Raw genomic sequence first — 7,844 nt, 5'->3', positions numbered from 1 at the left:
TGTAGAAAAGAACCAAAATAAAAGCAACTTCAAAAAAATTATTTCTTATTTTTCTAAACTAGGTTTATAGGCCTTACAGGGATGATAGACAGTCATTTTTTAATTACAATTCAGTAAATTCCTCTTCCTTTTACTCCAATTTCCAATTAAAATTCTAAATGATTTATTAAAAGCAGTCAGTTTTTTAATTCTGAACAACCTTGCCATATCTATTGTTTCAAAAAGAGAGAAAAAAAATGAAAATGGCGGTGAGCTGTTAACGTCTCTGCTGAGGGAAGGGGGTTTCCAAAATCCTAGTGTTTACAGAATCCTTGCCTTCAAGCAGCAAGCAATCATTACTTTTACTTATTTATTTAGGGATTTATTTTGAAGAGCATTGTTCAGATATGACAACCTTGAACAGACGCTTGTGTATGACTGTGTTTGGCTGAATGATTTACCTCACTCTTGAGAACAGTTTACACCAACATGATGTGAGAAGAGTGGCCAATGAAAGATAAAAACCGCCAGTGCGTTCCAAACCCAGTCCTTAACATCTAAAGTTCCAGCTAAGATTAGCAATGTTTTTGCTAGCGTCTGAGCATGAGTTTAACGCCTGCTGCTTCTAATTAAGGATCATGTTCCCACACGGAAAGTGAAAAGGACAGACCAGAATCTGGAGTAAACCAGTCAAGACACATGCACCCAGGATCACAAGAATGAGTTTGACATGGGCACCAAACCATGAGACAGTGGCTCATCAAACGCTAACGTTCACATTAAAAACTAATACATGCCTTCCAAACCACAGGGCAGCTTGACCTGAAGAACAGTCGCTTCTCTGGACTAGACATCTAGCATTACATCACTTGCTCACCAATAGATCCTCTGCTGTGAATGGGTGCCATCCGAATGAGTTCAAACAGCTGATTAAAAAAAAACCCACCACTATAATCCAAGTTATTCACATGACTCCAATTAATCAACTAATGACTTGTGAAGCAAAAACTTGCATGTTTGTAAGAAACAAATCCATCATTAAGTCTTCATTATGATGTTTTTACTTTAAACTACTGCTTCTGGCCCATTATCCATAATAATGCTTCTTCCTCTTAGAACCATTCTGAACTGTTTTGATTGAAAGTGGTGCTTGATCTCTGCATATTTCTCGACTGATTCAGACAAGATGACTTTCAGTAGAGAAAGCATTAATATGAATAGAGGACTTTTTTAGCTGAAAGGTTTTGACATTAAAAACATTTTGATAGATTTCATTTATTGTAAACATGCAGCTTCTTGCTTCACAAGACATTAATGGATGGACTGGAGTAATATTAATTACTTTTGGATTTTTGTGATGTTTTATCAGCTGTTTGGACTCTCATTTTGACGGCACGCATTCACTAAAGAGGATCCAATGGTGAGCAAGTTTCTCCAAATCTGTTCCAATGAAGAAATAAACTCATCTACATCTTATCAGACAACATCTTAGATGTTAATTCTCAGCAAATTCAAATTATATTCTGTGTGCACAGACAAATCATTTTTAATAATGCAACATTCCATTAAAAAAAATTTTTTTTTTGATATCATGGACTGACTTTGGAAGCACTAAAATAATACAACCAATATAAGAATTAAACACAATCTAGAAAATCTAAAGAAACAAAATGTGAAAAAACTAAATAAACATAATAAATGACTTTTTAATAAATTTGACGCAAAGACATACATGCATGCATATGTATACGCATCGTGAAATGTAATAAATTATACATATATTTTATGTATTTCCCAGTTTGCTAAATTTTACAGTAAACAAATGCAAACCCGTAGCTAAACAGGAGCTGTACATGTGGCTGCTGTCTCTCAGCTTTGCCTGGTAGGGGAGATACATTTCCACAGAGCATCACTAAGGAGTGATTGCTTAATAGCTGAACTCTTACAGTTTTATAGGATCTCAGATCTGCCAAATGTGTTTCAGATGTGAGTCAGTCATGATCGGAGTCCGTCACTGTCACTCTCTCTCTTCAGTTTACAGAGGAAGGCTGATTTTGTTCCGACAATCTTAGACCGCAGGTATTATTTTCACTTTTTGGAGACACTTTGATGGGGGTTGTCAATTGTGTCTTAAGACTACAGTACATACAACTGTCTAACTTGGACTTACACTTCCTGTCTGCAGTTTAGCAGAGACATAAATCCCATTTAGATCTTCTAGAAAAGCCAAGGGCTTTCTCTGCATTAGGTTGTCATTTTCTTTTTCTTTTTTACATGGTTCATATATAAATCAAACCAACTTTTTAATATGAGCAAAACAACTTTAACTCTTATAGTCAGTATTGCTTTAACAACAGTTGAGAATGTTGCTAAATCACATTTTTAAAAGCTTGTTTGCTCATACAAATATGACTTCTGCTTACAAAGGCCAAAGTAATCTCTGACTACAACATATAAAGTGTGAGATTCCACAGTGTCAGCTGCAAGTATTCCTAATTCCCTGGATTTAAAGGATCTTAGGAAGACCTCTTCCACCGGCGCTCTCCAAACATCCACAGCGTTTATATGAACTCAGAGGACTCCATGAAAAATGTGTCGGTTCCTCTCATGAATCATGAGGCCGAAATGAGCGGGAACATTCTGGCTGATGTAAACATGTGAGGACAAGAGAGCTCATCAGCAGCGGTAGCAGCGTCGTTGTTTTAAATATCGTTGATGCATGTTATTACATGGCCAAGCTGTTGCAGCGGACGTCTTCTGAACAGTAGCCAGGCAACGTTATACTTCAATATCTCACTTTTCTTCTCATTCCCTCCATTTGATGTTTTTTTTCTAAAAGAAATGTGTGTTTATATTTGAATTATTCAGCATTATAAAAATTTGTTGACGTCAAGACTGGAATTTTTGTCACAAGTTTCAAATATCAGTACTCCCAAATTACATTTGCAAACAGAAAATCTGCATAGCTCAAAACCTGCTGTAAAAAAACAGTCTAAGCTGGTTTGCTGGTCTCCCAGATTGTGATGGGTTTAGGGCATTTTTCCATCATTGGTCACTCATCTTTAACCACCTAAGATCATCCTCAACCAGCTTAAGAAATTAACTTCAGGTGTCTTGTTTCCAAATCTTGTTCCTAGTTTCAACACAAAATCATAAAGTGTTCCTGAAGGTTTAATTAGGTTTGGAGCTGAACTTTGCAGGAAGGTAGATCTTCAGGAACAGGACTGGCAAGCCCTGACTTACAGCATTATATTTCTTGCATTCAGACCAAATGCATCATGTCAAGCTGCTCCTCCAGCAACACAAAAAAGCATCCTTGCGCTTCTAGGCCTCCACTGAAGAATCAGATAAGAGTTATCAGCAAATTTGTCTCAAACACAGAAACATGGTAAAGATGCAATTGAGCATGCAAAGTGGCAGTTTCCATGAACACTCCTAACATGGTTTGGTTGAATTAGGGTTCAGCTGAAGTCAGGCTAGGTGGCAGAATTACAACACCTCAACATATGTCTAGCACTTTGTGTGTCGAGACGGAGGCAGCTGAAATATCACTCCATCTCCAGTGGCCTGGAAGCAATTAAAATATGGCTATTTTTTAATTTTGCAATTACAGTGATTGTATTTTTCTAAAGCCGCGAAATTGCAATTACCTATAACAACACCGCAACGGTCGCAGCAGAGTTATGTACTTTCTTTTTTCCTTCTCCCCCACCTCCTCTGAAGCAGTCAAGCACATTGTTTCCTCGCTCGCTGCCAAGAAAATGAGGAACATTTGTGGACAGAAACATAATGCTATAGTAGTCCGAGCGGTAAAGCCAAGCGGAATATCCATCTTAACAGATTCATTTACATGCATACGTTCCCCTTCACACTAGTGCTTTATAGAAAAGAAAATAGCAACAATCACCCCTCTGGTCAGATGAGAAACTCGCCGGCGACAGAATCTCAATTCATTTGCACACACCGGCTCACAGTGTACATAAACAACATCACTCTTTCTAATGTTCTTTCCACTTGGAGCTTGGTAAACCTTGTCTTTGGTGTGCTTGCAAAACTTGCTCCTTGGTTACATATGATTTATGTCTCTTCGGGTCCAAAGTGACTAAGTCTATGATTTAAAGCGTTTACAAGCATCTTACTGTGTACTCACATCTGGGCAGGATCTTGTCATCTTCAAGATATTCTTTTTATTTAAACCAAATCTTACTCTGATGCACTAGAAGGAGTGGACCACATGACGCCAGTGTACACAGACTAATACAATACATTTGTTCAACCGCAGATCATGAACTTGCAAAAGAGTGAACTAATCTGAACCTAAATGATTACAATATACACATTCTTTATTACTGTATGGTACAGTGTAGCTATGGTTTATTATATTGCTCATCATCTTCTTTCAAAAAAAAAACTACTAAAAAAGCATTGCCTGCTATAAAATGGCAGTTTTTAGTCTTTAAAGTAAGCAGTAATTTGCTGTTTTTAAGTGACATGACCTATGATTTTCCTGGGGTGACACAACGGCAGATCCCTTCTAGTATGTTTTTTCTACATCATGACTTTTATTTTGCATCTTTGATAATCCAACAATGTGGTTACCTGATCAACTTTAACTTGATTAACTTTTTCTTGAATAAATTTTAGAAATACTAATGTCAATATATGATAATGTACCACAAGGGTAAAATTGGTTTGTTTCTATATGCCAACTTTGTACTGCAATTAACTGGCACTAATGAATTTCCTCATTAGAAATGTTTATAGAAAGTGGCAATAATTATATTTTATTTATTTGGAAGAATTTACCATTTTATAATTGAATCTGTGCATAAATAACAATTATAATTTGCATGAAAAAAACTATAAAAAGTTAATAATAGTTAAAAAGTATTTTTCTCTTTTTAAAGAAAAAAAAAAAAGGGGGAAAACATTCAACTAAAACAGTGTTAGATTTAAATACGATCCTACATCTCTGTGCAAACCTCCTGCTCACTTTTCCTGAGAACAGATAGTTGATGTCAACAGTTACAGTAATGTATACCGAGCACTCCAGCTCACATTCATCCATCTAAACACATAGGACATTATTATAGGGCCGAGTAGCCCCGGTTAAGAACCAGATGGCCTCCGTCTGTCCCACACCTCTGGATGGATGACCAACAGTCAAGATTTTCTCTCACACTTCAGACATCTCAGGTCTAATGGCTAGTGGTAGTTATTTGGTCTGAAGTGGATGCATTTAGCTTCAACATGCTTTCACACACTCCCACAGACTCCCGCTCCTTACGCCAACTTCTTATCAAATTTCCCGCCAGGCACTTCAAACGTTCTGTATATTTTTAGTGGAAAGAAAAAGGAGTTGCCTTCAGGTTCAAAGTTCAGGGTCAGACCGCTTTATTTATGTTTAGACGACATTCTTGTTCTAACGTAATGAATTTTTCAGGCTACATCATGAGCTTTGTGGTGAACTACTCAAAGGGCCCAAAACAACTATATCTCTTCTAGCACTCTTACATAACCAGATTCATCGTTTTGGTTCCAAAACCCAAAAGGATCTTCGCTATTTTGGCAGAACCCACAGAATCTACGGATCACACCGCTGGCTTCTCCCGTCAGGGGAAAGCCCAGAGCCTGGGGAATTGGCCCAGAGTATCAAGGTTAGAATGAGTCACCATGTGAAGGAGGCGAACGAAGGGCCTCCCTGTTTGGCTGTCATGATGGGGAGATGGAAAAGAAGAATCTGAGAGCTGAGCCATGGCCTGTCAGATCCCGTTCAGGAACGGTCGTGATGGGTTCACCCAGAGTGCCATGGCAGGATCATTTGCTTCAGCTTCACTTTTCTGTTCCTTTACCAGGCAAAAACAAAATGGTGTGATTCACATACAATGCCTTTTTATTCCACAGTGTCCACAAAAACAAGGTACGAGTTAAAAAAATAGTAAAACAAATAATAATAATTGGGAGAAAGATTTCTCAAAGGCAGAGAGACATAAGACAAATCACTCATGGATAAATCAAAACTGAAAAAATATACAAACTGTTGTTCAAAAGTCCATGATCGATTTTTCAAAGAAGCCTGTAATGCTCACCAAACATTATTAGATTAAAAAATACAGTTAAACAGTAACATTGTGAAATATTTTTACAATTTAAAGTAACTACTTTCTATTTTAACTTATGTCTATAAAAGAAAGTCAGAATTTTCCGCAGCCTTTAATCCAGTCTTCAGTGTCACACAATCCTTCAGAAATCATTTGCTGATTTGGTGCTTAAGTAACTTTTTATTATTACCAGTGTTGAAAACAGCTCTGTCCTCCATCTAGAATTAAACAAGATGGCCTTTGCAGGACATACTTGCCAAGGAGCAGTTCTTAAAAAAAAAAAAAGAATTAAAAAAAATCATTTAAAACACTTATTATCCTGTTTACTACACCTGTCTAATGAGATTATACAACTTTAAAAATCACCATTGCCTGCGATTGATCACCACTTCTTACAAAGAATGTGCAGCTGCAGCCATTTATCAAATAACTGTGGGAAATCTGTACCAATGAAGGCTAAACCTCATGCTTCCTCCATATTCCTGTGAAAGACGTTGGTATGCGAAGGGTGCATTTGGAGTGTCCAACAAGTGCAATTTAGTTTCTTTCACACAATTATTTCAAGGTCAACAAATGTTCTACTAAGAACAAAACATACTATCAATGCTTTCGTATAAATACAACATAGATTATGCATTTACATTTTTTAATAAAACAAATATAAAAAGGTATAACATGAAACATACACATATATGGATAGTGTCCATATGCTGTACATTTTCGATACCTTGTTTGACCTCAGCTGCTATTTGATTAAGTTTAACGATCCAACGATCAAAACATTTCGGACTCACATTTGTGGATGAATCTCAGCCCCAAGAACTAACAAGTGTTTGCTATTAGAAAAATAATTCCACGGATGTACAGACGTTCAAATCAAAGTACAAAAGGAACCTACAATTAAATTTGAAAAAAGAATAAGGCCTGTTTTGAAGGACGGAACAAGCTCTGCTCGGTAGGAGGTCATATTGTGAGGACCTGATTGCTCAAGATCCGAAAAAGAACCTTCTAAAGAGTAAAGAATAATCAGTGACTGACTTAATAAAGGAAAGTGAGATGCAACTTGTACGAGGCACTCCAGATGATGAACTTCTCATGGGACAGATGGGTAGAGGTTGAGGACACTGTAAGCAGATGCAATGTGTATCCAAGCGGCTCCAGCTTTAAGAGTTGGAAAACCCTCACAAGCAACTCAAATAACTGAAGGCTTTCTGTATGCTGAGGACTGTCCAACTGGCAGAAGAAGAAAAGACAGAACAAATATGAAGGAAAAGAGAGCATGTGTGTTTGATACAGATGTGATTTGTTAGGTCCTGCCTTTGTCTGCGTGTTAATAGGAGGAAACGGACATGTTCATTAAGGTTCTGACCCTTGGAGGGTACGACCAGTCTTAAGGTTTCGTTTTTGCTAGTGACACATGTTTGAGGTAGTAACTCAAAGGCAAATGGCATCAGTGTGAATGCACCTTGGTGTGGTCTGCAGCTGGTGACCTCCCAGTCTCCGCATCAGGGAGGCGGAAGAAATCAAACAACACAGCATCAGGCGCAACACAGCTGCCTGTGCAAGCATCTGTGTGTTTGTGTGTGTGGGGGGAAGAGAGAAAGAGTTTTCCAATTCATTATGACTTTATTTTTTATCAGAATCCCAACATCTGCTGTGTAATATGTAAAGGAATTTTTAATCTGAAGTAGAAAGGAGAAACTAAGCAAAAACATAAGGATTAAAAGTTGATTAGATAAAAGATGTGCATTATTAAATTGAAGT

The 7,844-nt window shown here is 37.4% G+C and overlaps 1 long non-coding RNA gene across 1 annotated transcript; it reads right to left on the bottom strand.

Annotated features, from left to right (window-relative positions):
- Nucleotides 1–2,301: 2,301 nt before the first annotated feature.
- Nucleotides 2,302–3,815, bottom strand: LOC132156533 (uncharacterized). The gene is made up of 3 exons (XR_009437457.1): nt 3,630–3,815; nt 3,420–3,546; nt 2,302–3,314 (listed from the first exon to the last, which is right to left on the bottom strand). It is a non-coding gene; the product is annotated as an uncharacterized LOC132156533 (long non-coding RNA).
- Nucleotides 3,816–7,844: the final 4,029 nt, after the last annotated feature.

The sequence above is a fragment of the Carassius carassius genome, chromosome 14, assembly GCF_963082965.1.
Source record: "Carassius carassius chromosome 14, fCarCar2.1, whole genome shotgun sequence".
Taxonomy (NCBI): domain Eukaryota; kingdom Metazoa; phylum Chordata; class Actinopteri; order Cypriniformes; family Cyprinidae; genus Carassius; species Carassius carassius.
The sequence above is the reverse complement of the archived record's forward strand: the minus strand, read 5'-3'. Positions and strand labels throughout refer to the sequence as shown.